The sequence below is a fragment of the Corvus hawaiiensis genome, chromosome 30, assembly GCF_020740725.1.
Source record: "Corvus hawaiiensis isolate bCorHaw1 chromosome 30, bCorHaw1.pri.cur, whole genome shotgun sequence".
NCBI classification, from domain to species: Eukaryota; Metazoa; Chordata; class Aves; order Passeriformes; family Corvidae; genus Corvus; species Corvus hawaiiensis.
This window is the reverse complement of record NC_063242.1, coordinates 10,679,823-10,707,584: the sequence shown is the minus strand read 5'-3', so window position 1 is coordinate 10,707,584 and position 27,762 is coordinate 10,679,823. Positions and strand designations below refer to the sequence as shown.

Sequence of the window (27,762 nt, the reverse complement as noted above, 5' to 3'; positions counted from 1 at the left end):
AGGGAGCACATTTCACATGAACAAACCACATGAAAAGGCATTGTTTGTGTGGCTGTACACTAAACAAAGGACAGATTTCTGGAAGAATTGAGGATAAAGATACATTGTAATTTTTATTTTTCCCTCCAGAAAAGTGATTATCAGTAGTGCTTACAAGAGAAAAAAAATTACCTGGCTGAAATCCATTTCAAAAAAAGCAATTCTGAATTACCCTCTAGGGAACGACTTGATCAATTTTATTCATACTTGCAGGATAGTTTTAATTCACTTTAAAAGTTCAACTGAAAAAAAAAATTAAGACAAAAATAATACCCAGAGGTAAAAAAAAAAAAGGGGAGGGGGGGAGAAGGGGAAAGAAAGAAGAAAGAAGATATAGAAGCAGGCTACTAATGGAATTCTTATTGAAACCTTAATTAAGAGGAAGCACTTGATCACTCTGTAATCACTGCTTTGAATTAAATATCTCAAATGCAATAACTAAAATATAATGGGACCATTCAAAGCAATAGAATGAAACAACCTACCATTTTTTTGCCTTATTCTTGGTTCCTGCAGATCTCCTTTTATGAGTATTATTAAAAATGCATATTTATATTGCTTGGAGGTAACCCCTTCCCATGAGTTTAATCATGAGAACAACAGAAGTGGCAATTTCTAAGGTACTTCTTGGATTAAGAATCTCCTACGGGTTCAACATTTGTATAGGCAGAGTAACAAGATCTCTGAAGCTTTGAATAATTAGCCTTTCTGCAAGGAAAATGAGACCACTTTCCTTCCCATCAGGGTAACCTTGAAGAAAGTTTGTTGAAGTTAAGTTTTTGCTAATTAAAAAGAAAGAGAAATAAGGGAGATGAAAGGGAAAAGAAAAGGGCATTTTATAGGGCAACATTGTAAAGGCACAATAGGGAAAAAAAGAAGTTGTTAAGCAGTATAGAGATTAAATGAAAGAGCAAAATAATATATAAAAATAAAAACAGATTAAAAATTAAAATGTTTTTAATTTAAATTTTTATTGCCAGTCAACTTAAGATACCCCTGTATTCAGGGGACATAACTACATGTGTAAGCAGGATTTTCAGTTCCATCTTCTGGGTTCATATTCTTGCAGCAAATTTAGTACTAGAGTTAGGGACTTCTTTTATTTTTGACAAGCACAGTAGCAATACCTGGGTGGATTATTAAGGAAAGAGAAACAATGTAGAAAGATATTTCATTAGCAAGATACCTTGCTGTAAATTAAAAGCCTGCAGGCAAGCACATATGGCACATCAGGTATGGGACACAGAGACTCATTAAATGCCCAAAGCATGTTTCTGACAAGAACTGAGGCAAAATCCAGAAAATTAAATGCGGGAAGTTTCAATATATTCAAAATATCATTCAATTTCTAAAGTCCTTATTATATGTATAGCATGAAAAATGAATAATGAGGAATTGATTTATGTACTAGCAAACAAAACAACAACAAAAGAGAAGAAAAATAAAGAAGCAGAAAGGAAATTATGAGGAAAAGCAGATCTTGCTTCCAGTGTAGGAGTGGGACTCTGGTTTTGCTGCATTGTAGGTTTTATTTAAACCAAACTTGCTAAATCCTGCTGCTTTCAGAAAGGGAAAACTATTTGTTTCTAACTGGGTATCTTTCAGCAGGCTGATTCTTTACTTTTTACAAGCATAAAAACCAAACAAAAAGAAAGTGCTAACTTTCGAGTCATAAATGTCGGCATGAATAACAAAACACAATAAACTTTAAAAAAAATAAAAGTGAGAAATGCAAATTCTCAAGGCTCTTACCAGTTTTCTTCTAGCCAAAGTGAGGAATTATATTCCCTAAGTATTTAAGGAACGTTAAAGGACTTAATGGATTTGTAGGCCTTTCTGATTATACAGGTCCTGTTGAAACTCAAGTCTCTATGTTGTGTCCTCATTGTAGATTCCTGGGATCATAGTGCCCGAGAAAGTGCTGACTGTAATAGCTGAAACCTGGAAGAAAGCTGCAGCTATCTTTAAATGCCTGCACAGTCCATTTCCCAGGTGAAAAAAAGGTCACCTATTTCTATCTGGAACAACTCTTCCCGATTGTTAACAAGGTTACCCAAGAAATCATCTCCTAGAGCCCACAACAGAGCTGAAAATCCTGCAGAAGCTGGAGTCTGCTCTGCACTTCCTGGGTTAATATCTGAAGGACCTTCTACTGAATGTATGCCATGCTGAATTCAAACACAATGTGACAAACAGGCAAAGAAATTCATACTGTAATTACACCAGTTAAGCAATTTTTAAAACTGTTTATAACTCTATGATTGTTTATTTATTCCTCTGCCAGCTTAGAAATATTAACAGTTTCAGTAAGTTTATTAACTTACTGAAGTAAGAAATATTAACAGTTTCAGTAAGTAAAAGTTGAATCAATTACTGACAAAACTTGCTAAAAATGACACAGAAGTATGTCTAGTCAGACATGTTAAAAACTCTGCATCGATTATCTTCATAGGTTTGGGTAACAATTGATATATTTCACATTATTTAAATTGGAATGCCATATGTGGCTGGTGCAATCTGGTTTAAACCCAGAAGAGCAAAGAAAATTAAGTCTCTGTGTATAAACTGGAAAGAACTTTGAACATTCAAAATATACCCAAAACCAGATTAAAACCAAATGAGGTTAGATATTGGTGCCAAAAAAATGATATCTTTTATTTAATAGTAGAGAGGCGAAGAGAAAGAGAAAAGAAAGAGATGAAGAAGTGTGTGTGGGGGGTGGGGGGACAGGGAGAGGTGACAGGGGTTAGGTGGAAGCACATCACCCCTCCAAGGGCCCCAACAATGTCTCATTGCTCCACTCCATCTGGTCTGCTGGTGGTGAGGGTCCCCCGTCGCTGCCGTGGCCACGCCCCCACACGCCACCACACCACACACCAAAGAGTGCAGAATCCCGTGGACTAATATACACTTTGGGCCAGGTGGGAACGCCCACGTGTCTCCCGTTGCAGGGGCTGGCTTAACACTGTCCCTTGCAACACTGAGGGTCTGTTGCATCATCTCTGGTGCTCTGGTGCAGGGTCTGGGGACCCTTTTGGGGGAGCCTTTGATGGGCCGTGTCACCCCCTCTGTCCTTCACATGGGTGCAGCTTCTCCCCTGGTGAGGACCCCTCTGCTGGGCTCCTCTGCACAGTGGAGGATGGGCAGTCACTGCGCCTCTGACCAGAGGCTTTTCCCAGATACCCAAAGCCTCTCTTCCCTCCACCCTTTGGTGCAGGGGGTCTGTTCGAGCCTGGCAGCTGATAGCCCTGGGGCTGTGGTCCTCATCTTGGAGGTGTTAAGCTTGTGCTCTGTGAATGTCCCCAGCCCTGAGTTGTTGCTTTATCTTATCTTCATCAGGGAGCGGTCCAGGGCCTCTCAGAACCCCATTCAGGGTGTGGTAGTCTTCTCAGCAGCTTTTGTAATACAGTTTTAAAAGTCCTTTGTGAAATTGTTTAAGTCATAAGGTGTAATATTTCAGTCTCTGACAGTGGCATCACTGGACCTGAAGAGTATCTCTAAACACGGGGGAGCCCATGGGACTGAATAGTAAGTCATGGGGCTATGCCTTTTTTAGCACATTTTTAATGTCACGTGTTGTTTACACTGAGCTCAAAAAATTACAATTAGAAAACACCAAAAATTTGAATTTCATGGTCTGAATTCTTTGCTGTGAAGGCTTCACTAGAGCTTATAAAAAAATAAGGGTCCTAAGTGGGATATAGGCAATAATATAATAGGACATTCAATTCATCAGCCTGGATTTAATATTAGGGTAGAAATCCATCAACTGAACTGTGAGAGCAAATTATTTCATTTCTCTAAGGTATATAGGAGTCAAGTGCAACTCCTGGCAAGGATACTGCAATAAGAAGTGTTCAGGGTTATTCAGAATAACAACAGGGCAATATGCCCCCTTTGCTGACCCACCCTCTAATACACATGGGGACAAAATTTCAAGTTGAATTTTATTTATTTTTATTTTCATATTATCAGGTATGAGTGGAAATAAGGGATCTCTTTGCATTCTGCCACTGGAGGAAAAACTGTCATTTTCGTTCATAAACACTAACCATCGTCAAAGTTTTGCTGACATCCCAAAAGAATTATATGCATTTGCCTTTGCTTTCAGCTGGCACTCAGCACCTTGAAGAACTGTGTCCTCTACAGATTTAATTTTTTCCTTTACACTGCATACATGGAAGAGGTAAAGGCACAGTATGATATGTAGGTTTCATTTTGGAGAAAGTTTTCTTTGTGGAATTCTTGAAAGGAAAAGCTCTAGTTCTTTTCTAACACTTTATTATTCCTTTATGATAGTGGCACAGATGCTGTTTCTGGAAAATACATTTTCTCAAAGGCAAGAAATCAGTAGATTGGCAGGGATGACTCATTCTTGTGTTGGCTGGGTTCAAGAAGCAAAGCATTTAATGTGGATTCCACTTATGTTTTTTGGAACAGCTGCTTCTAAAAAATAACACAAAGGTTGATGAAAGTATGTCAGCTTACTTGTGAGTGCTGTAAAAAATTTCTTAGAGGCAAAGCACAAGAGATCAATTCTCAGAGGGCTTTTTGCACTAGAAGTACACAAAATCTCAGCTTCACAAAATTATTTTCTAAGATAAAAATAAGAAAAAAAATGACATGCTTTTCAAATTTCAATAACATAATAAAGTTAGAAAGACTCATTATACAAGATTTTTTAATACAGATGATTTTTTTTTCTTAGAAATGAAGTGATATGTATCATATACAATAGTATGGTTGTTATTTTCAAGAAAAGTGCTGTCACTCAAAACAGTGTGCCAAATTTCTTAACATTTACCAGAAATTAAATTAATAAAAACAACTTTAATTTCACCTAAATCCAAGTGTTAACTAGTAAGCAAGTAGTGCAATGCAATGGAAATTTATCTAAGTGCTTTTGGGAGAAGATTATTTTATAATGGTCTCAAACAAACATTTCCCTCACATTTCCTTTCCTATTTGTGGGCTCAGATGGGTGTGTACAGAAAAGGAGATGTGACACATTCTGACCCCTGAATAAGATTCTGGAGAGCACAGGATAGAAGTTGCAACTTATGCAAATATGCATAGGTATGAGTCAAGCTTCTTACTGCAGCGTATAATGCCAGCACAAAATATGAGACTAGCTAGATAGCTGGGAAATTCTACCATCCTTGCTGGTAGGTGACAAAGGTGGATACCCCAAAAGGAAATATGGAGATGCTCCTGCACTATAAACCAGGAGGTGATAGAGGAGATGCAAACTATTAAATTGCAATGGAACAAAGAGCATTTGTCCACAACCAAAATATAAATATACCAAACCTCTAGTGTTTGATTCCATAATCCAATGCTAAAATATTCTGTTTTCACATTTTTTTCTCTCTCCGATCATGGACGAAATTACTATTTTTAACTTTCAAATAATCCTTATAATGACCAAACTAATATTTTATTAAGCTTTATGGATTCTCTTTCTGAGAAACTATACAGCAAGCAAAACATTTTGTGTGTCCCAAAATATTACTTCTTTGCAAAAAAGTGGCAAAGAAAAATGTTATATTCCACTTCAACCTTAAAATTATTCCAGGTTGCTATTGGACTTTAAAGGCTCTTTGCTCTTCTCCTCTTTTAGAGACTCTTTGCAAATCTTGTAGAAAACTAAACATCAACTCACCAGCAAAACTCAAATGCTGTTTCATGTATTAGAGATGACTGAAACTGATTGAATTTATAAAAAATATTCTTGACTTAAAGTTCTAAAGTAAACTTTAAAAGAATGCTCTATCCCTCCAGCTCAGTACAGTTTGAATCTCAGGCACAATTTTCCTTTGATAGTCTTTGTAAGTTGCAGGCACAGCCTCAAGCAAAGGCAACTTAAAAAAAGGGATGTAAGGATGTATTTTTCATGCCAATAAGCAAGGGAAAAATTTAAACTCAAGTGCGTGACATACAAGAAATATAATAATAATTACAAATATAAAAATTAAAATACAAGGTATTATAATAAATTATATATTACTCTTGTTTCATAAGTTAAATAATATCATTTTTATATTCTGTACTGCATGGTGAAATAAATGATATTTAATTATCTTACAAGTACAATGCAAATTTTTATCAATGCTGTATCATGATCCCACTTTGTAAAGCACTTCAGGGATTTTTTCCCCCTCAAAGAAAGCTGCAGAAGTTTTCTTCTCAAAATCTAACCCAGTCCAACCTTGTTAAATTCTTAAGTTCTCAACAATGAGAGTTAGTTGCCTATATCAGAGAAGGATGAGCAAATATTTGAAAACAAACAACAATCCTGTGCTAAGATATTGTTATGATTGAACCCCCAGAAGTGATAATAATATGGAAATTATAAAGATTTGAAGTCCCAAGGGCAACTTTTACTCAAATGTGTTATATGTACATAGCAATATATTTTCTACTTAAAACCATAATGGGAATGAAAAGCCTTATGGCTTTTTCTTCTCTTGTAGGCAAGAACACCTCCTAAAATGATAAAGACTGATATTTCAGATGGTGCACACAAATCACAGCACATAACATTTTAAAAGCCAGATTCACTGATACTTTGTAAGACTTATTCAGCCAACTAAAAGAAATACTGATGGTACTGACAGCTCTTCAGAAATTCTCAAAGACATCTGTTCATCGATGGGGTCTGTAGTCTTACAAAAGAGAAATCTGAAGGGATGCCAACTGGAAAATATTCCCTCAAGCCTTAGAAATGCTTAGGGTTGGGCTTGAACTTCAAGTCAGTTTCCGTCCTTCCTTCCTGCCTTCCTGCCTTCCATTATTTTTTTTAGATTTTCTCTTACCTTCCTCCATTTTTAATACCAATTTCATTGTGCTCCACTTGTTGTGTTCCATTATAAATTATAATAACCACTCAGCTTTGCATTTATGGCATTGGAGAACCCACAGCTGCAAACCTCCTCAAAATACTCAAAGACATGGAAAACTGGGGCTTGATAAAGCTGATTTTATGTTTAACAAAGAGTTCAAAGAAATGGTCTCTTACGTGTAATAGGTACCATATAGAGTAAATTTGGATGTAATGAGAAGCTGCAGACCAATGAAGAAAGCAAAAATGTATACATATATGTTAACAAACATATAAAAAATATATAAATTGATCCCAAAGTGAGGAATAAGAAATCGTCAACATAATTATCATATTCCTCCTGGCAAAGGACTTGCATGCTGGCAATTAGCTGCTAACATTGGCATTCATCACCAGCACCAGAGTGAAGGCACCCAGAGGAGCAGGGGAAGGGTGAACATAACTGCAAGAAGTAGGGTAAGTTCATATAACTTAATTATATATTGTATATAACTGTAGTTTTTAGACCACATGATTATTCTTTCTTTTTCTATGAGAAACAGATTTGGACTAATGTTTAGACTCTTAAGATATCAGTTGTATTAGCAATAAATTCTTGTGTTTATTTATACATAAGGTGTTCTTTCTCTGACTGTAAATGAGATTTGAATGTTACATGCAAAATTTGTTGTATAAAATTTAGGGGTAACTATCTGTAACATTTTTTAATGTCAGCTTAACAGAAAAAAGATAAAAAGGAAGAAAAAAACACTGAAGAATGTAATTTAAATGATTAGTTCCTGCTTTTGAATGGGTTAAATTATGCTTGCCATCTGAAGTAAAATGAAGAAATAGTGACTAGACTGAATTGTGATTACCAGCCTATGATATCTAGTTTTATTTTGTTGGTTTTGAAGAATGTTTGGATAATATGGAACTGAACAACAGAAATATTTAGGAATGGATGTATTGTCAGTAATTACTATGATAGCATTTACCCAGAAAAAGAGAAATACATTCCTCTGTCCTCTCCATGTAGATGTAAGATTACCTCATCTCCACACTTTGTCAGTTTTGTCAGCTCTAAAATTCATCCATCTCTGAGAATGCAGGTCTGTGAACAGAGATCGTCTTCCTTGTGCAAACTTGTACAGAAACCATAGGAGGACTCAGCCTTCCAATACTTTTAAAGGATCAAATCTGCCCTGGAGGCAATCCTGAGGTATTCTGGGAAGGTATGTGTCCTGATTTTACCTGAGATTAAGTTAATTTTCTTCCCTGTACCTGCTAAAGTGCAGTGTTATTTATTCAGTGTATATATATAGAGAGAATAATGCTGATGACACACTGACGTTTTGGTGGTTGCTCAGTGGTGCTTACTTTAAATAAAGCTTTTTTCACTGTCTCATGCTCTGCCAGTGAGCAGGTCCACAAGAACCTGAAGGAGAGCACAGCCAGGACAGCTGGGTGCCACTGGCCAAGGGAATATTCTACACCCCAGAATGCCATGCTCAGTCTATAAACTGGGAAGACTTGGCTAGGAACTGCTAATTGCTGTTCAGGGATGGACTGGGTATTGGTCAGTGGGTGGTGAACAATTGTGTTGTGTATCACTTGTTTTTCTTGGGTTTTGCACCTCTCTCCTTCTCTCCTTTCATAACAACTATTGTTAGTAGTGGTAATGTATTTTATTTTGTTTTAATTATTAAACTGGTTTTATCTCAACCTATGATGTTTTACATTTTCTTTATGCTTCTCTGCCCTCCACTGGGAAGACAGGGGGATCTGATAAGTGGGTGGCTTAGGGATCCTTATTTGCCTGCTGGGATTAAATCATGATGGTATGCAGTAGAACATTATGCTTTGTTTAGTTTTGGTTTGGTTTGGCTTGGTTTGCTGACCAAGCACATGAATTGGTTTGCTGTCCTTTCCTCAAATCCAAAATAACTGCGCTTCACAAACATATTTGGAATCCTGAGTGCAGCCTCTTTCACTCGGCAAAATCATCCGTAAAGCCAAACTAGTGGGTAAGGACATAAAAGTCTTTGTAGAGATTGGACAGATCAGACTTGCATAGAAGAAATCCCCAGGTTTTATTTTCCAGTTTTGTCTTTCCAAGTAAACATTATGTGTGCTGCGGACTTTCTTTCCACAAAGAACACCTGCCTGACACTGCATAAGAAATAGCGAATGCATTTCTGGTTTTGCTTTTCTTTGCTAGTTCAGATTTGCTTGACCTTTTTTGCTTGACCAGTCAAAAGATGTGATTATCCCACTGTAGTCAGGACTGGTACAGCCTCTCCTTTAGCACTCTGCAGTTTTGGAAGGTTTTAATTTAAGAAGGATATGAAGGTCCTTGAATGCATCCAGTGAAGAGCAACAAATCAGGTGAAAGGGCTGCAAGTCAGGAACTGTGAGGAGTGGCTAGAGACTTCAGGCTTGTCTAGTTTGGAGAAAAGGGGACTCAGGGCCTTTCATTGCTCTCTGCAGCTTCTTGAGGAGAGGAATTGGGGAGGGAGGTGCTGAGATCTTCTCCCTGAAATCCAGTGGTAGGATGCATGGGAATGGTTCTTTACTACTTTTGGAGGGTGGTCAAACACTGGAACAGGCGTCCTAGAGTGGTTGATGCCCCAAGCCCCAAAATTGTATTTCCATCCCTGGAAATTGCTGTTCTCAGCCTCTGGTAGCCTCTGATCATAAAGTTAAAATTTTATAATGAGCTGCTTTTTCATTTTTTTACTGAATTCTGAAACAGAACATTCAAGGATCAATAGAAAGTTAAGCCTTATAGTTGCCCCCTGATAGGTTAGCATCGTGGGGCTAAGAAGATGGCATACATCATTAGTGACAGATTCGGTTACAGATTTTTATCACTGGCAGAATGATGTAATCCTCATTACAAAAGAACATTGTTTAATTGATCCATTTGGTCCCAGCAGTCCTGTGGCTTTCTTCCCTTATAACATAAAGGCCAAATTGCAGTTCAGCTTCAATCAAGTGAAAACATTTTATTGCAGCAGGAAAAAGAAGTACTCTCTGCACAATTTAATTACCATGGTTTAAATATGAGAAAATAATTAGACAATTAATGTTACAAATGCTGCCAGAGGACATTTTAAATAATATTTAAAATAGTGCAGAGAAACCATGAAGAGACTTTTCTTAATGTACTGGCCCCCAACATTTTCCTAGTTCTCAAATAATTCTTTAAGTTTACCAAAGTTAATATGAATACACTGTATTCAATTTAAAGGAAATGCCTATAGCTTCTAAATGGCTTTAAATAAGCAATCATTTTAGAAAGGGGAGCTAATAACTTCTTCCCTCACCACATGGCATCCTGTGGGAGAAAAAACCCAAACATTTTTATTTACAAAAGGCAATTGTAAAGAAACAACAAGTACTCAAAGAGCATCCTCTGTAACTGACCAGAAGCCAAACTGAGAACAAGTTATTCCAAAGGTCTAATTGGGTATTGGCAAGAATAAAGTGGTTTCTGCTGTGGCTTATTTCTCACCACTTTTGTTTCCAGCAAGAGAATCTGTTGGCTTAAAGGCTGAATCTCTTTAAGCACTTAATTTTTTTATCAAGCTCTATACTACTACCTCTCCCCAGAACAATAAAAACCCTGGAGCCTTCCCTTGCTAAAAAGTAATTAATTTCTTCCCCTCTGCAAATCATGCCAAATCTAGCACTGACTAGAATATGTAAGAATTTATTGAAAAGTTTGGTTACATTTCTGTACCTTCCTATCCATTTCTAAGAAACCAAACTTCTTGACATCTGCAGTGTCTATATCTTTAGTAACTGCTCTTAATCTTATTTGGGATACCATGAGATCATTGCAATATAAATGCAATATTTTTTTTCTCTTCCTTTCCTTTCTTTGCCTTGCCTCACCTTGCCTTCTTTGTCTCTTTTTCTTTTTCTTTTTTCTTTTTCTTTTTCTTTTTCTTTTTTTTCTTCTTTTTTTTCTTCTTTTTCTTTTTCTTTTTCTTTTTCTTTTTCTTTTTCTTTTTCTTTTTTCTTTTTTTCTTCTTTTTCCTTTTCCTTTTCCTTTTCCTTTTCCTTTTCCTTTTCCTTTTCCTTTTCCTTCCATTTTTTGTTAGACACCTGACTGAATCGAGACATGAAGGTGCACAATTGTGCTTAACCAGTGTCGTACTGAATGGCACTAACTGCAAATTAGGCATGATGTGAGAGCTGACAGTTCCCTGTTTCAGCAACCAGCCAAGTACACATACTCATGTTTTCAAAGTGCATCCTATTCTTAGTGTTCAATTAGGACGACTGTTTGTCTGCCTTTGCAAATGCCTGCACAAGTGTACAGTTAAACCAAAACATGTCAGATAAATATGGCAATGTTTTCCTGCTTAAGTAAAATAAAATAATGGCAATGAAATCTGCATAAAATGTAATATTCATGGACATTTAAATGCATGTTTTAAAAAGCCGACTTCGTTTAAAAGAGGCTCTGGCAACTTTAAAAAGCTGTAGATCTGATGCTGAATATACAGCTTTTCTGAAGGTCTTCTAGTATTTTAAAACATCATGTTTTAAAAGAATACTTCTTGCATCACTGCATTTTGATATGTTTATATAATTTTATATATATCTATATATTAGCTGATGAAAAGCATTCAACAGTTTAGAATCAAGACAGTAAATTCATGAAGGAAGACAATAACAATTAAGCAATTTGCATTACAAGAATTCAAAACCATATAGAAACTTGTCAGACTTAATTCACAGTTAATAAATAAAATAATAATAATAATAATAAATTTTTTAAAAAGACTTGAAATATGAAGACTATTGCCTCTTAGTTTTTCCTGTTGGCTGCATAATAAAGATCAATAAATCAACACAAAATTACAGTTCTGTGTTTTTTCCTTGCCTTCACTGAGACTGACTTTTCAGAAGTGAATCCATCCAGATTCAACAGTATTAATTTTTAAAAGGAAATATCCATAAATAAACAAAAAGTTTAGCTCTTATTTATAAGAATCTTCCCTCTTCCCCCCATGATCAGTGCATAATGCTTGCATAGTGTTTAATTTCTGTCCAAATCTTTAGGAAAGGGTGTGCGCATATGTACATTTCCAAATCTGATGTGGATGAAATTTTAAAATATTGACTAGTGCTAACTTAATAGGAGCTAATATAAAAGTTTATTTTTTCTAGTAATTTGCATCTTGTGGTTCACAGAAAGAGATCAGGAGTCATAGGAATGTTTAGAATTTGAATAGTATGTAACTTGTAATTAAAGCTAACCCTGCAAGCAAGGTTTTTCTGATTCAAAACACCATAGGAAATTAGTCCAGAACTGAATCACATTTCATAAGAGCCACAGAGACCAGCAAGTATTTGCAGACTGAAATTCTACTTGGACTTAATCATATGATTTTTTTTTTTTTTTAGTTAGTTCAAAATATGTTGATGCCATTTACTGCCTGTTCTACTTAGAGTTTTAGGATGGTGGGGGATAAATCTTCTTTTCCCTTGTTCTATAAAGGCTTTGCTGAGGAAAAGCTATGTAGGACTTACACAGAAAACTAATTAATATTTCAACATTGGATTCTTCAAAGGAAAGAACTGCATAAAAAGCACATTATTCACAGCTGATTTTGCTGGCATGATGTCACTTGACGTTCCCAAAGTAGGAAACACAGAGAGATAAAGAGAATACACTTAAAGACAAAATAGTACCTCACTAAAATGCAAAATAATAATATGCAAAACTATGTTTGCATATTTTGTCCCTTTAAAGAATACTGATTTATTTTTCTTTTCCTATTTTATGGAAAATCTGGTACAACTTAACACATTGGTTTCAAACCACTCTCTGTATATGTGTTTGCTTGTGTGTGATTAATATGCTTTCCGGCCAATGATGTTTTTTCTGCATGTGTGATTTTTTTCTTTATATATTGTTGGTTTCAGTACTTTCTTTTCGATAAATCACATCTTTCATATTTGTTATAGAAAAGGCAATATCAAAAAAGCAATTTTTCCAAAGTACAAGCATTTTGATTCATTTCTTTATATAGAGATTACGTTTCCTTTGTGTGTTCAATACCCAGCAATATATAGCTTGGGTCAAATGATGTTTAGCTTTAAACAAGCATTAATATCAAAATATGCAAAGAGGCACAAGACTGATCTTAGTTAATTATCTGTAGTATATTCAAATAGATATGTTTCAATAGGTCCTCTGAGCTTTTTTTGGAAGTAGAACAAATGTAAATTTATTTCACTAACTGTCTAGTTTTGCAAATGTGATAGATTTTGTTACTTAATATTTCTATAAAATGTCCTTAGACATAGCTACTACACATGCCTAATTAACTCTCATATTAACAGAAGTCATTGAGGATATTTTCAATTTCTTACTTTTTTGTTTGGTTGGTTTTTCCAGACACCTTAACTAGTCCAAGTGAAACAAAAAGGGCAAGTAAATTCTGGTATCACTGAAGAACAGTGCATAAAAAACCTTATTCTACAGGCTGCAGTTAACAAGTTTTCATACTATTTTTCCACTTCTAAAAAGTAATACTTGGGGTTTGCTTATGTCTTAACTGCTTCTCCCTCAGCCATAGAACATTACCTTTCAGTAGTAGGCATGGAGTTTTTTGCTGATGAAAGTTAGCATTTTCTGTAAAGAAATGCCATCATCTAGGAGTCCCATGCTTGTTTCTTTACACTGCAACTTATGGAAGTCACTGTGATAAAATCCAGCATGGAAGGTGGAATTCCAATGACAGAAGATAGGTTACATACTATTATATACAGAATTATATACAGAATAGGTTATATATCATTATATACAGAAAATTTTGGGGGAAAAAACCATCTTATTTGGCATATTGCAATAGGCTAAGGTAGCATTTAAGTAAGTAAGTAAGTAAATAAATAAATAAATAAATATATGCATACATATCTAATATTAAATTATTCTTCCCCATTCACTACAATGGAAGCATTCAAAACTGTATACTGGAAATATTCATATATGTAGTCCTTTTAACTGTGCGGGATAAAACGTAAAGGTGCCACTGTATGTAAGTAGCAAAGACCTTCAGGACATTCTTATTCTTGTGGAGATCACAAAATTTATTGAACATTTTCCTAGTGCATTTTTGAGACTGTACAAAGCTCTAGTCCTAAGTTGTCATTACCTTAATATTTGACAATTTAACATTTTGCAATAGTACTTGTCAGCCGTGTTAGGTGGGAGAGCTATATACTCCTCCATATTACTGGAAGAGTACCGAAAAGAAAGAGACCTTTCTCAACATACGACTGGAAGTTCATTGCAGACCAAGTAATTGCTTCACATATGCCAAGATAATTCCCTGTTTTAAGCATTCATCTATTTTGAGTGACTATTTAGTGAGCCTGAACACTATTTTATCCAAATTAAATTTAGTTGTGCTTTAGATGTACTCCTTTAGAGAGTGGGAAGATCACTTCTCATTATATTGTCAGACACACTGAAGTCCTAAGTCCTTTTTATGGACTTTTTGTTTCAGAACCTCCCCTAATTTATACAGCTTTAGTTTTATATAGCTTTAGTCACAGCTTTGGGGCTCCAACTGTTTTTTGTTTTGTATAGACATAGTAACAGTGTAATGTTCTGCAGTGAACAAGAGAAATCAGTAATACCAGGATAAAACAGAGAAGAACTAAAACTGATCTCAGACAAAGAGATACAATTGGGGTTTAAATCAATACAATTTTGCTCAAACACAACCTTCAGATCTTTATTCAATAGTGCTTGGGAGGGTTTAACACAAACGCAATTATGGATAAAGACTCTCTAAATCACTATTAATTATATGAATAATATTCCTTGTACTTGTCATTCTCAGCTTATTAACCATAAAAAGCTCTAAGTGAATCAATATAAAAATCACAGTCAGCTTGCTGATACTGCCCATCATAAGCAATTCATTTATTTATTTATTATTATTTATAAGCTTCCAGTTTCTTTTAGTTTGCTGATAATTGGAAGTGGTTCTAAAAAATCATCTCCACACCACAGGCAGTTACTGAAAGAGGAAAAATATATGTGTTCATTTCCTCTGGAGCCTTGTTATCTACTATCCATAGCCTCCATCTGCAAGAAGATTGCTGCATCTTCAACTAGAGGTTGCAGAAGTCCACAGGAAAAAATCAAACTCTGGTTTTGGGATAATGCTGTTGACTTCTGTTGTGTACATGAGGCATGTGACTGGCAAGGGGCTTCCACAAAAATGGAAGTTTTGGTAAACTTTGAAGACAGAGTGCATACACAGAGGTACTTCAATACTACTGTGAGCTGGCTAGACTTGTGGTGACCTTATTTCCAAGGCAGCACATTCTGAGTACCTCAGTTGAAGTGCACAATCCCTCCACTATCTTATTCCTTCTTATAGAAAATATTCTTAATTCTCAAAAAACAAAAAAACCCAAACAAACAGAAAAAAACATTTAATCTGGGCCAAATAGAAGAATAGTGTACAAACTTAAAATCTCACAGGAATTTTAGGAATTTGAAGGGAGTCACTTGTCAGTGCAAAGTTATAATTCCAAATCTTGCTGACAGTAGGTCTTCATTCTCCTCAGATCATATGCTTATGATTCAAGGTGGACCTTGTACTACTAGTAAACATTAAAAGAAGCCATAAGCAGCTTTTCTAACCTCTGAAATGTGCTCAGGGAGCAACTGAACCCTGCATCATGAGAAATGGGACAACTTCCAGTCTTTCTAGCACTGATTTGGGCTTTCATAGGAAGTAATATCAGTAGCTTAGCATCTGTCAGTTTATCAGTGTCAGGTGGTTTTGTGTGCATCAGATGACAACTGGTACACAGTGTATAAAGCCTTGTCACAGGAATTCTTCAATCACTATCTGCCTTTGGAGCCTCTTGTGAAGTGGCCCCCATGTCTCTGAATAAATACATCTGAATATGACCATCCAGGATCTAGCAAAGCTTTTGACTTAGATGTGGAGGACCAGTTTATGTCTTGATGTTTCGTAATTAATTATTTCTTAAGAAATCTCTCTTAGGCATTTAAGTTGTTTCTTGCATAAGAATCTACCCAGTGAAATTAATATAATCCTTTAATTTACTTAATTAGTTTTTCTTAAAATATAAAATAAAAAAATCCACCAATATTGTTTGTATCTGTACATGAAATTATCTACCAAGGTAGAAAGAAATGACAGCTGTGAGTTTCAGCTCATTCCTGGAAACATAAACTGTGAAGAACAGGGAGAAAAAATACTTTACACCGGATTATGGTGCCCTACAGAGCTTAACTGCCTATTTCAAATCTTCCCACATCTTTAATTAAGGAACAGTGGGGTGATAAATACTCTGAGAGGTTGTCTTTTTTCCCTAAATACTCTATGCAAATAGTTCAGTTTATGGAAATAAAAAGCCACAATAATTTAAGCCCTTTTCTATATTACAAAAGCACATTTGAAATTACTAATTTTTTTATCCTGTAATATACAGTAAAATATCAAACAGTACTGATGGGGGGGCATCATTTTGATATTTGATTTTGGTTCGGCCTGATATATCCAAATTTTTCTTAAGTCTTATTTTTAAATTTTATTAATAATAATTCTGAAAGAAAACCCTTTAAAGCAGAAAGGGCACCAAACATTTGGACAACATAATAATACAGTAAGTCCTGTTACGCTAAGAGCTCTGCGTGACAAGAATATTTCAATGCACTTGTGGGCTCTGATGAACCACATTGCAGCAGCAGCAGAGTAACAGTAGATTCCTTCTCATATTTGAGTCTGCAGCCATTCACCAAAAATGCTGTAATTCATCTAGGTGATGAGAGCACCATACACCCTGTTCACAGCATGGCATAAAACTTACCAGTACATCAATAGAGAAGACCATATCATACCGTCATTAAGAATACTCCTGGTAAACTGAAGAATATAATTTCCAGCAAAAATGACCTGAAAATACTCCATTTTTTTATACTTTGAAAAGACCTTCTAGAATAAACTGCACCAGTGTTAAAGGGATTCTTGTCAACAATATCTAAGCAAAATAAAGCCAATTTAGTTACATCTATCAAGGGAAGGCATATACTGTTAGCAAAAGCATAGAAGATATAAATGATTCTTTATATTATCTCTGAAGGCAAAATGTTCCTTATAAACAACGAAGTTTCCAAATGAGGGCTGTTTGAGGGATCACTATGATACCAGCTGTTATTACTCTCCTTTTCTGCTTACCTGAACTTTAAATCCCTACTTCCAGTGGACTGATATTTGTATTTAGTTTTTCAACTTAGCGCTTGGCACTTTTTTACTTTATTTAGTTTATTTTTTTTAAATTTACTTTTTATTTTATTTATTTAGTTTGCAACTTTTTCTTCATAAATAACAAAAATTAAAATAGGTGGTATTCACTAACAAAAACCATAAATAAACAATTCCATTTTTAAACACTGCCCTTCAGAGCTTTGGATATTTTCCTTCTTACCATTCTTGGGGAGGAAACATTGCTATGTAATGGACATATCACTGGTCTGGTTAGGAAAGGGAACACTAATCGATCACAAACTTACTGCATGACACTGAGCAAGGTAATCTGCTGCAATGCCAGCTTCCTCTCCTTTGACTACACATCTAATAATTTCATATAGGAAACAAATTTGCCGGAACAGTTGTTTATTACTGGAAATATGTTCAGTGCTGAGAACAAAAATCCCCAAGTTTCACTTACGCGGCTGCATATTATAAATAAATGTGTGTGTATATGTGTATGCACACTTTCACATGAACTTTCATATTTACCATCCTAATAATCTACGATGTCTCTCTCTGCTTTTTTATATATCTTAGATGATATCTATAAATATATTTTTATAATGAGTTGATTTAGCACAAGTAACTGTGTATTAAGCCTTGTCCCCAGCTGATCACAGACAGCACAGGAAAGACTAAATCTGTGCTTTCAGTTCTCTCTATTTTCCACTGCCCTGGTACAGAAAATATAATACAACATTAACGAAGTCAACAATACGCAGAATATAATTAATTCTACAAAGGCTTCTGAAGGATGCTTTTGAGAATTATACATAGAATCATGGAATGGCTTGGGTTGGAAAGGACCTTTAAAGATCATCTAGTTTCAACCCCTGCTATGGGCAGAGACACCTTTCACTAGACCAAGTTGCCCAGAGTCCTATCCAACCTGGAACGCTTCCAAGGATGGGGCATCCACAATTTCTTTGGCCAGCTTGTTCCAGTGCCTCATCACCCTCACAGTAAATAATTTATTCTTACTACCTAATCTAAATCTACTCTCTTTCGGTATGAATCCATTCCCCCTTGTCCTGCCACTACATGGTCTTGTAAACAGTCCCTCTCCATCTTTCTTGCAGGATCAATCAGTCCCATAATCTCTACATACATACAAGAAGTGTGGAGGTCTCTTCACCAGTCATGGTCAAGTCAAAATAAATGGTCAAACTCCAAATGTCAAGACAAAATTTGCCCTTTGTGCAAAATTCTAAGCTTATTGCTTAGAATGATTGTTCAAAGAATTAGAGAATGCTGCTAAGGAATCATCATGTTTATCCACACAATCACCAACACTGTCGTTATTAGTTGGCAAATCTTCAATATAAAATACAGGTAATAAATTATTTGTTTTGTGTTTTCAACTTTTTTTTTTCCCCATGAATTTTCCATTGTCAGCCGTATTTCTATTTCCCAGATGGAAAAATTAATAACATATATTATTCTAATTCACTGGAGAAAGTCACCAAGTCATCCAAAACTGATATTATTTACAATAAACTTCAGTTTTTATTGCAGAATTCCTATTTCCTTAGATTTTCATTTTGCAGATGCTCTCTAAACTTATTTCTTAAAAGCTGACTTCTAATATAAGCAATTTGTGCATTTTTTCTCTAAATATCTGTGTATCTAAGCAATATGATCTAACGGTATCACTGCGGAATAATAAAATTAACGAAATACTCTTTGAAACCTAATACAGTCCAATTAAATCTGTTAGAAAGAGATTCTTCTTTTCAAAGTGATATTCTTTCCTACTAAGATACAAGTCACTGAAAAAATATGGTTTTCAAATGATGGATTTTCAAAGAAGTGATAACTTATCTTTCCATATTTATGTTCTCCCAGTGAATGCCATATAAATTATGTTTCATTTTCTAGTGAAAAGAAAGCTTTTTTTGACCAGCTGTACTTTTGGGATCTGAAAGGCAGAATACTTTCTCTTTCAAAAAAACAGAGTAGAGAAGTCAGAAATTTCCTGGCAATTTGTGAATGAATAGATGTAAATTTCCCAAATTCTCCTAGCAGTTTTTACAGCTTCTTTTTTTTTTTTTTTCTAGTATTTAATATATAATATACATAATAGAAGTATGCATAATATATGTGCATGTACATAAATTTAAAAAAAAATTCCAAATGTCTTTAATTTTGAGGATTGTTTGATTATTTTTATTATTTTTTAGCAGTTATTGTATATTTTTGTATTCCTTTTACCTCCTTAGGAATGGGACCAGGAATTTATTTCTTATTCATACATTAAAATATATTTTAGGTCTTTTGTTCTATTGTTTTAAAATCAATACAGAAATCTACATTGATGTGGAAATGGTATTTTTTTCTCAAATTGGCTAATATGAATCTGTGTTATGATTCTGCATGGCTTACTATAGAAACTGCTTTTCTAGAAGTAGCAGACAGAATCAGAAGTGTACAGAGCAATATATCTAGATTTGCAACAAAATAAAAACAAATACTTAAAGGGCAAAGGCAGGGTCAAGAGAAGGGCAATCAAATCTCTTACCTTATCTCAAAACACGTTACCCACTGTTCAATGAGTCAAATGATTGCGGATCTGCTGGTGACTTACATGAATGAAAAATGAACTGCAGTGTTGCTGAGTTAAGATACATGGCATCGATGTAAACGGCAGTGCAGAGCTAAGATCAGCAGTGCTCTTGCCATGGGTCCACATGGAACTAAATCTCTAAAAATTATAGATGTTCTGTAAATACCATCAGGAACTGGTATTTTTCTGGGAAATTATCTCTGCTTTCAATATGCTGTACTTGTGAAGGAAGATAAAACTAAAATGTTCAACAAGAAAGAAACAGTCAAGGTTTGTCCTTTTCTTCTTTTAGCATTCTTCTTTTAGCATTATGACGCTTGCAACATGATCCAGCGTCTCTGCCACAGTCAAATGTGAGGACAATACCATTCCTTTGACTTCTCATGAATCTCTACCATTCACTAAGGACTGAGGAAAGAAGAGAACCCACTTTCTTCCAACTGATCAGTAAAATGATATTTCTGGAAACTCGAAAATTTAATCATAAAGTTCTTTATAAAGATACCTACACAGTAGGAGGCTAGAAAACAAGATGACAGATATGCACAAAGCATCCTACATAAGTACTCCAAACTCCTCAAAGGACTCTAAACTGCAGTAGGAAACCAGATTGATATTATTATCTCCACCTTTCAGTTTTTCCAATAGTAACTCAACAGTCCAGCATAACTGATCCAGGCCTTATCAAAGAAGACTAAGATAGATACCCCTTTTCTAGAGCACTATGAGGACTCACCTGGGTATCTCATGCACCTTTGTACTGAGCACTCCATCTCTGTTTATCTGCCTTGTTCTCTGTATATGCAACTCCTGGTTATTGGAAAATCTGGCCTTCTGTCCTCTGACTTTGGCCAGGCTCTCTTTGGCCAAAAGCATGCTACCAACAAGCCTGCTGCTGTGTTGAATGCATGTCTCTTGAGAACCGAATGTCATGGATAGTGAACATCTGCCTCTCTGAGTAGATGTAGAATTAGTAACTTTTTCAACATTTGTAAAACTTTTAATTCAAGGAGCTTTTTAACTCTTTGTACACAAAGCCATTAGTTTAGGTACAGGATAGATATGAAATTACATGGGAAAAAGAAATTCTTAGAGTAGAAATATTTAATGTTTTCTCTATTGACAAAGACTAAGACAAATACTAGATCTCCCTTGCATTTCTCTGTATGCTTCCTTCTCCATCAGGATGGAGACTATCCCTGCAATCTAGAGCTTGAACATTCAGGAGTGTTGAGACTCACATAACCACCATCAGCAGCTTCTCTGCACTGTATCAGGCATTTTTTTCTTCCCTGAAATTTCTACCTGTCATAACAGATGCAGCGACATGCAGCATTTTCTCTGCTTTTCTAAGCAATGGCATGACTGACGTATTTTATAATCCTACTCAACAGAGTAGCAGATGGTGCCCACCCTTTTTCATCCTGTACAAGGCTTGGTATTTCTTCTCTGTCAGTCATTAAGCTAGGTTTTTAATTCTTTGTGTTTTTGCTGGCTGTACAAGCCATGGTAGTTCATATAGCAGTAGTTACTTCTCCTGCCAATCTTGAGTCTCTTGAGGTCCAGACTTAGCGAAAGTCCTGAACTCTCAATGAAACTTTTATGCCAAATGTAGCAAGCCCTGAATGATCATTGAATAACACTATTCTTTAGAAGGACTGACTCTCAAAGTGTGTTAAATTTAAAGGCAGGGGTGTGCCATAGCAACTCAGTGCAAAGATTAATCTCTCTCCTTGCCACTAAGAGCAAAGATATCAATTAGTAGAAGGCCTGCTAACACTGCAGAGAACCCTCAGAAAATGTCTGCATGGTCATCCACCGTTTCTGCTCCACCTCTACATGAAATGACAGTCACGTAGCACATGAAAGCACTAAAAATCTGCAAATTAGGACATCATACCACACAATAGAACAAGTTCATTTGGGTTCAAAATAATGTTCAGACAGTTCTGGCTCAGTGCAATGTTTCTTCCCAGCCCTGTGTGCATGAGAAATGCGATCAAACATCTGTATCTTCCTGTGTGATTCTGCCCTCTATTTTTCAGACATATAGTCTCACTGACTCATTCACTCAGGATGAATGTCATGAAATTTGCCAGGGACTTTTATCAAGAAACTACACTTACCACATGAGAACTGAGGCAGAAATGGATATCTCAAAAAGTAAAAGCAGCCAGGAGTAGAAAAGTCTAATCACTCGTGCTTTAACATGCCCATCCAGTCTGAATGAGACAAAGCTGAGGAACCTGAACAGAATCTGTAATGTTCTGGATATTGCTGAAAGATTCCTGTGCTGATTACTGAGACACAGATCTAGCTTACTGCATTTGGCTTTAGCAATAGTAGTTTCTACTCTTCTCTTTTGCTTTGTTAAAGTCGTTTTTAGAAAACAGGTGCTTTAAAATCTCTAAATTTAGAAGTACAAGCATTATCCTCAAACACATCAATTTCTTGATGAAGACCAAGTCCTGCTTGTCATTTTAATCCCTATTATTCTTACATTCTTACATGCCGGTAACAACCTTACACTGCGCACAGTGTTTAAAAATAATATTTCATGAAAACAATGAACACTACATTATCTGTCAGTAAAGAAGTCACTCAAAGTCATGCATATCTTATCATTTTGTACTATCTCACTGTTGAAGAGTGCACAAGGAAGAGTGTGTATATAATTGCATGATGGACTGCTGCAACAAAGAATTAGAGTTATTTAGTTTCTGTTATCTATAATATTGAGAAATTATATCAATATTAAATTTTAAATTAATAAAATTAATGCATTAAAATATTAAAAATAGAACTTTGAAAGAAGGTTTGTGAGGAAGAGAAAAAAGGCAAGCACCATTAAATATGTTCCTTCATTGCTCCTTTTTTTTTTTTTTTTGGTAAAATAATAGAATAACGAAGAACATAAGAAATATACAAGCAATGGATGCTATATCATTGCTGCTTCAAGAGAATGTCTTTAATTTTCCGAGTTTTTAGGTTGGCTATAAGAAATTAATGTTATGAAACACGGAACTTTCACTTGACGGCTGAGGGTTGATCAGGCAATTGCAAATGAGGCAACCACTAAGGAAGGGTACATCTCTAATCTTTGAGGGATATAACCAGAAGGCTTTCAAAGACCTGTGCATTGCAGGTAGCTGTAAGTGCAGAAGGAGATGAGACTGGATGAAGTGTTTCCGTCCAAACCTTTTCTGATGAATAACTGTGGTTTTGATAAGGTGATTTTCTGTGGAAACTGTTTGCCTTTCTTGAAATAGTTTTCTCAGGAGAAACCTAGGATCTAACTTGAAGAAAAGCTGGGTTTGTAAAGCTTTCCCCTTCTCTTCTGGCAAAAATTAAGAGTTCTCACAACAAAAAGGAGGAAAGCCATTTAGAGCAGCATTAAACTAATCAGCCTTTTCACAAACACCCACTAACATGCAAACACATAATGTTGTTGAAAATTTATTGTCTATCCAAATCATACTAAATGCAAAAATGATGAAGTAAACAAGCAAGAGGAATTCAAAAGCACACTGTTTTTGCAGGTGGTTTTGAAAGAAAAATTGCAGTAAAGGAATATTTTTTCATATTGAGCAAACAGAAAGGTAGGACTAAGTAAAGAACAGACTTGCTGAGTGAAGTGCTCTATCCTGCCTTCAAAATAAGTTAATATCCAGCAGATCATAAGAACCGCACAACCTGCATCAATTTTGTGACAGCACTTAGCTGATGTCAGTGTAGGTTCACATTTCCGAGGCAGTTCAGTTGTCATTAAGCTGCTTGCCTTAAACAAAAAATTGGTGGGGATGGTGGTGCAAAAGGTTATAAGCCAGTTGTGTTTGATTTAACTAATTTTTTTTTTGTTTCTTCTGGCCAGGCACATTGTGTGCTCTATTTTATAACTAAGCAATGAAGCACAAGCTGTATGGCAGCTATTCTTGAGGGAGTTAGCCTGAAAGAAGTTGCCCAAATAGCACACTTCAGTGCATCCGCACTGTATGTTGCCTCAGAACAGGGAATCAGGAAGAGGATATTATGCATGAGACTAGAAGAGGAAAAACTGAGATATGCGCAGCAAATGTCACCAAAATTCATTTGGTGTGTTCGGATTTACCAGCATGAAAACATCGCTGCTCCACTGTCAGCAAAAATGATGTTCTGCAAATATTTGCTGGCCACACGGCAAGAGTTTCTCTTGTTACATTCTTGCACGGGAGATTTGCTCTTTCTCACCTTCAATTTGACATTTTACAGAGATTAGGAACATAAGTCAGAAAGAAAATTGTATAATGCATTGTTTTCTCCCTGTGCCTGACTGCTGCTAATCTTAAGTCAACAAATGTCAGATTTCAATTTTACTGAATTACTGGATCACAGACAGCAAAAATCAATATTTCTAGCTTTTATTTTTCTAATTCTTTCATATACAATGAATGAAGGAAAAAAATCTTTTTGCTATACCTGCCTGACACCTGCTCACAATCATAATTTTGAACATCTGAAGCAATCAGAATTGTCAAAATACACTGGTTACACAAAGGGTTGGTTTTCATGACAATTTTCTTATTTTGTATGAAGGAAGAAGTCCCATTGTGACTTCAGACATTTTCCTTCTATAGAAAAGACAAGACTCCTCTGAAAATTGACCATATATCACCGAAAGAAATAAAAGTCCTAGAAAATATTTTATTATGCTGGAACTTTTTCACGCACACTAATGTGAACATAAATAAAACCCAATTACTTAAAAGATATATGAATTATTTAGAAATTATTCTAATAAGAAAAGTATAAGAAAACCTCAATCCTTTGCAAATTAGGATGCTAAGAGTTTAATGTTAAGAAGTTTTTACCTTCCACACTTTGTAGATGTAATCCTGTATAATGAGGAAATGTTTAATGAATCAAAATAAACATTATTTAAGTACATCATTATTCAACACAATATGAGCAAAATGTTAAGAAGCTTTCACACTTAACACTACTACTTAATTGCACTTATAATGATGCTGTCCTAGTTAATGTGGATTAAGTTGTTACTGATTCTTTGTAAAATGTTTGCTTTGAGAATTTTTCCTGCAAACCCTCCCAGATTTTCTGGAACGAAAGCTCTCTGAAATCTTTGATGGACTTCAAGATCTCTGAACCATGCTGACTTTTTTTTTTTATTATTATTATTTTTCCTGCACCCAGCAGTGTAATTACAATGTTAGAATAGGAGGAACAGTTGAAATGTCACAATCAATCCCCAAAATGTATTTTTAAAGTCTTTAAAAAACCATGTGTATTTTCAACTGAGTTTTCAAGGAGATAAATGAGTGTTGAGTATCTCTCAAAGCAAAACAAAACAAAAAGGGAATTAGTCCTGGAAGAACAGAGTAAACTTTAGGTGCAGACAAAGTGGGTGGCTGCTTCAGACAACAGATGAGAAAACAGCAACAGCCATGGTACAAACATCATCTGTATTGGCAGCAAACCTTAGAAATAAACAGGTCTGCTGCTGCCACTTCTGAGGCTAAGGGTTAGGCTGTGATCCAGGGCACCTACTCCCAGCCCCCCTCAAGCCAGCAGACCTGGCTGAGACAGCATCCTTATCACCTTCTATCTTTTCCAGGGCAGCAGGAGCACCAAAGCCATCATTCTCCAATTTTGTCCTTATTTTCTGGGCAGCTCTGCCATTTCTCTCCCCTTCCTATATCGAGAAACCCAGGTCCAGACTAGCTTCCACTTCTCACTTTCAGGCTTGCAAAATTGCATTCTCACATACAGTGTGGAGAAGCCTTGAGTCAAGGGGTCAGGGTGTTTATACCAGAGCCACTTCAGACTGATTCTGAAATTGTGCTTTCTCTGGGTAGGCACACAGGAACATTTCACGTTAACACCTAGAAGAGTCTATCACCAAACAAACATACACCAGTACAATATTAATTGATTAGCTAGGCATGAAATAAGGTTAAGGAGGTTAGCCAAAATTTGTAGGCTATAAAATTTCAGTGGATTTTTACTTTCACACTTGGTCAGCCAACGTGACTTGCATATTAGCCAGAACCTTGTACAAGAATTCCAGGGCTTAGTCCAAATGTTTAGAAGACCATGTAATAGAGTTTCACAGAGCAGATCAATATCTGCTTCACTTTTGAAACAAACTCCACTAGTTCTCACTGGGTAATGAGAATTGGAACTCCTTTTCACCTCCTGATCCAAAGCCTGTAGGAGCCTGATTAAATATTCCTGTTGAATACTAGGACTTCTGAATTGGACCTTAAATGATGAAGTTGATCTATAGAGCAATAATCAGAATTTCTCTGAAGAAGAATTCACATGACCAAGTTCTACTTTTTCCAGGCTAGGACGATAGACTACACAAAAACAACACACTCATGTTTGACTGAAAGCATTTGCCTGTAGCTGCTGTATTTCTTTCTTACTTGCAGTAAAAGGTTCTTTCTCACCTTCAACTCGACATTTTACAGGGATTAGGAACAGAAGTCAGAAAGAAAATTGTATAATGCATTCTTTTCTCCCTGTGCCTGACTGCTGCTAATCTTAAGTCAACAAATAGTAAAAAAAAAAAAAATTTAGAAAAAAAATATGGGGGGAACACACAAAATTTGACAGAAGCATGAGGCTATGAAGCCATTTTATCTTATATTGCATAATATTAAAAAAATTCTAAGAAATTCTCTACCAAAAAATAAAACATTTCATTCTGAAATATTCTGATAGCTCCATTTTGACTTTTTCAGAATATCCTCTCCTAATGTTTTAAAAGTTAGGAAACTGACATGTGTCTAAAAATATTTGTCTTTCTAAACAGACAAAGAATAGTGAGCTTTTATACCTTACACAATGTATGACACAGCAGTTCTGCTAACAGACCTATTTTTATTACTTTTACTCTTTTACCTAAATCATTACTGTGAAAATGAAAGGATTACCAGCTTTAGTGATACACCTTATGCCATCATAACCTCCTTTATTGCTTAATAATATATTTATCCGCAAATTCTTCCTTACACTAGATATGGACCAGCTTTCAATTCTGAAGCAATAGACAGAGGACATAATCTCTTCTCTTTTTTGTAGCATTTGCTTACATAGAATCATAGAAGCATTAATCTTGGAAAAGACCTTCAAGTTCATCAAAAAGCAAACTCTGAGACTCTGAATCTCCTTGATGAACAAAAACTGCATTATTGCTACAGGAGTACACTGTACCAATGCTAAAGCATTTTTAATACTGTTTGTCTAAAACATAACTTGCTGATGCTGAAATACGACTAACCTTTTTTAACAGCTACTCCTCACTAATGAACAGAAGTGAATCAAACAAGCAACAATGTAAGAATGCTGGACTTAAATCCACATGTGGTGATTACTGGCCTTTTGACCGGCATATATTTTTTATAAAACAACAATAATATTTTGTAATTTAGATTTTTCCTGCAAGGGCAGGTATGTGTGTGAAGGGATTCATACAGTTGTTTTGTTTATTTTTAAGTGAGTGAGGAAAGAAATTCTACTGGATGAGGGAGGGACAATTTGTAGAGGCTAATATTGAAGTGATAAAAATATATCTAGTTCAATCATCAAAACAAGTTCATTGTAGCAATATGGCTGTTATCATGCTATTTCAAACAATTAGACAGCAAAATGCATTTACCTTTCATAATGATTTAGTCTTCTGTATGACATGCTGACCTAGAAAGCAGAGAAAAACTGATAAAAATATTCAATTTACCCTTTTTTTCTCCACTAAGTGTTTTGCTTTCTGACTTCATTTGCTCAATAGTATTAAAAGCAAAACTGCTGTGAGAACTCTTTTTTTTTTTTTTAAGATTCTGTGTCTGCATGCATATATGTGTCTTCCTTAGTCTTGCATTATTTAATGAACATGTAAAACCTCAGTAGCCATGAACATGAAATGTAGCAATACAGGATCTCAGGAAGGGAAGAGCCTGGGATCACTGCCAGCCATCCATCTAAAGTGCAGCACACAGTACACATTGAGAGCAAAGGCA

The 27,762-nt window shown here is 35.5% G+C and overlaps 2 long non-coding RNA genes across 3 annotated transcripts in view; one reads left to right on the top strand and one right to left on the bottom strand.

The window, feature by feature from the left end:
* The window catches only part of LOC125318615, a 131,884-nt gene extending 111,715 nt beyond the window's left edge, over positions 1 to 20,169 (bottom strand). For both annotated transcript variants that reach the window (XR_007200448.1, XR_007200449.1), the window contains exon 1: positions 19,703 to 20,169. This is a non-coding gene — a long non-coding RNA (uncharacterized LOC125318615). The remainder of the gene's footprint in view (positions 1 to 19,702) is intronic.
* Positions 6,145 to 8,499, top strand: LOC125318618. Its single transcript, XR_007200452.1, has 3 exons — positions 6,145 to 7,336; positions 7,972 to 8,094; positions 8,279 to 8,499. It is a non-coding gene; the product is annotated as an uncharacterized LOC125318618 (long non-coding RNA).
* Positions 20,170 to 27,762: the final 7,593 nt, after the last annotated feature.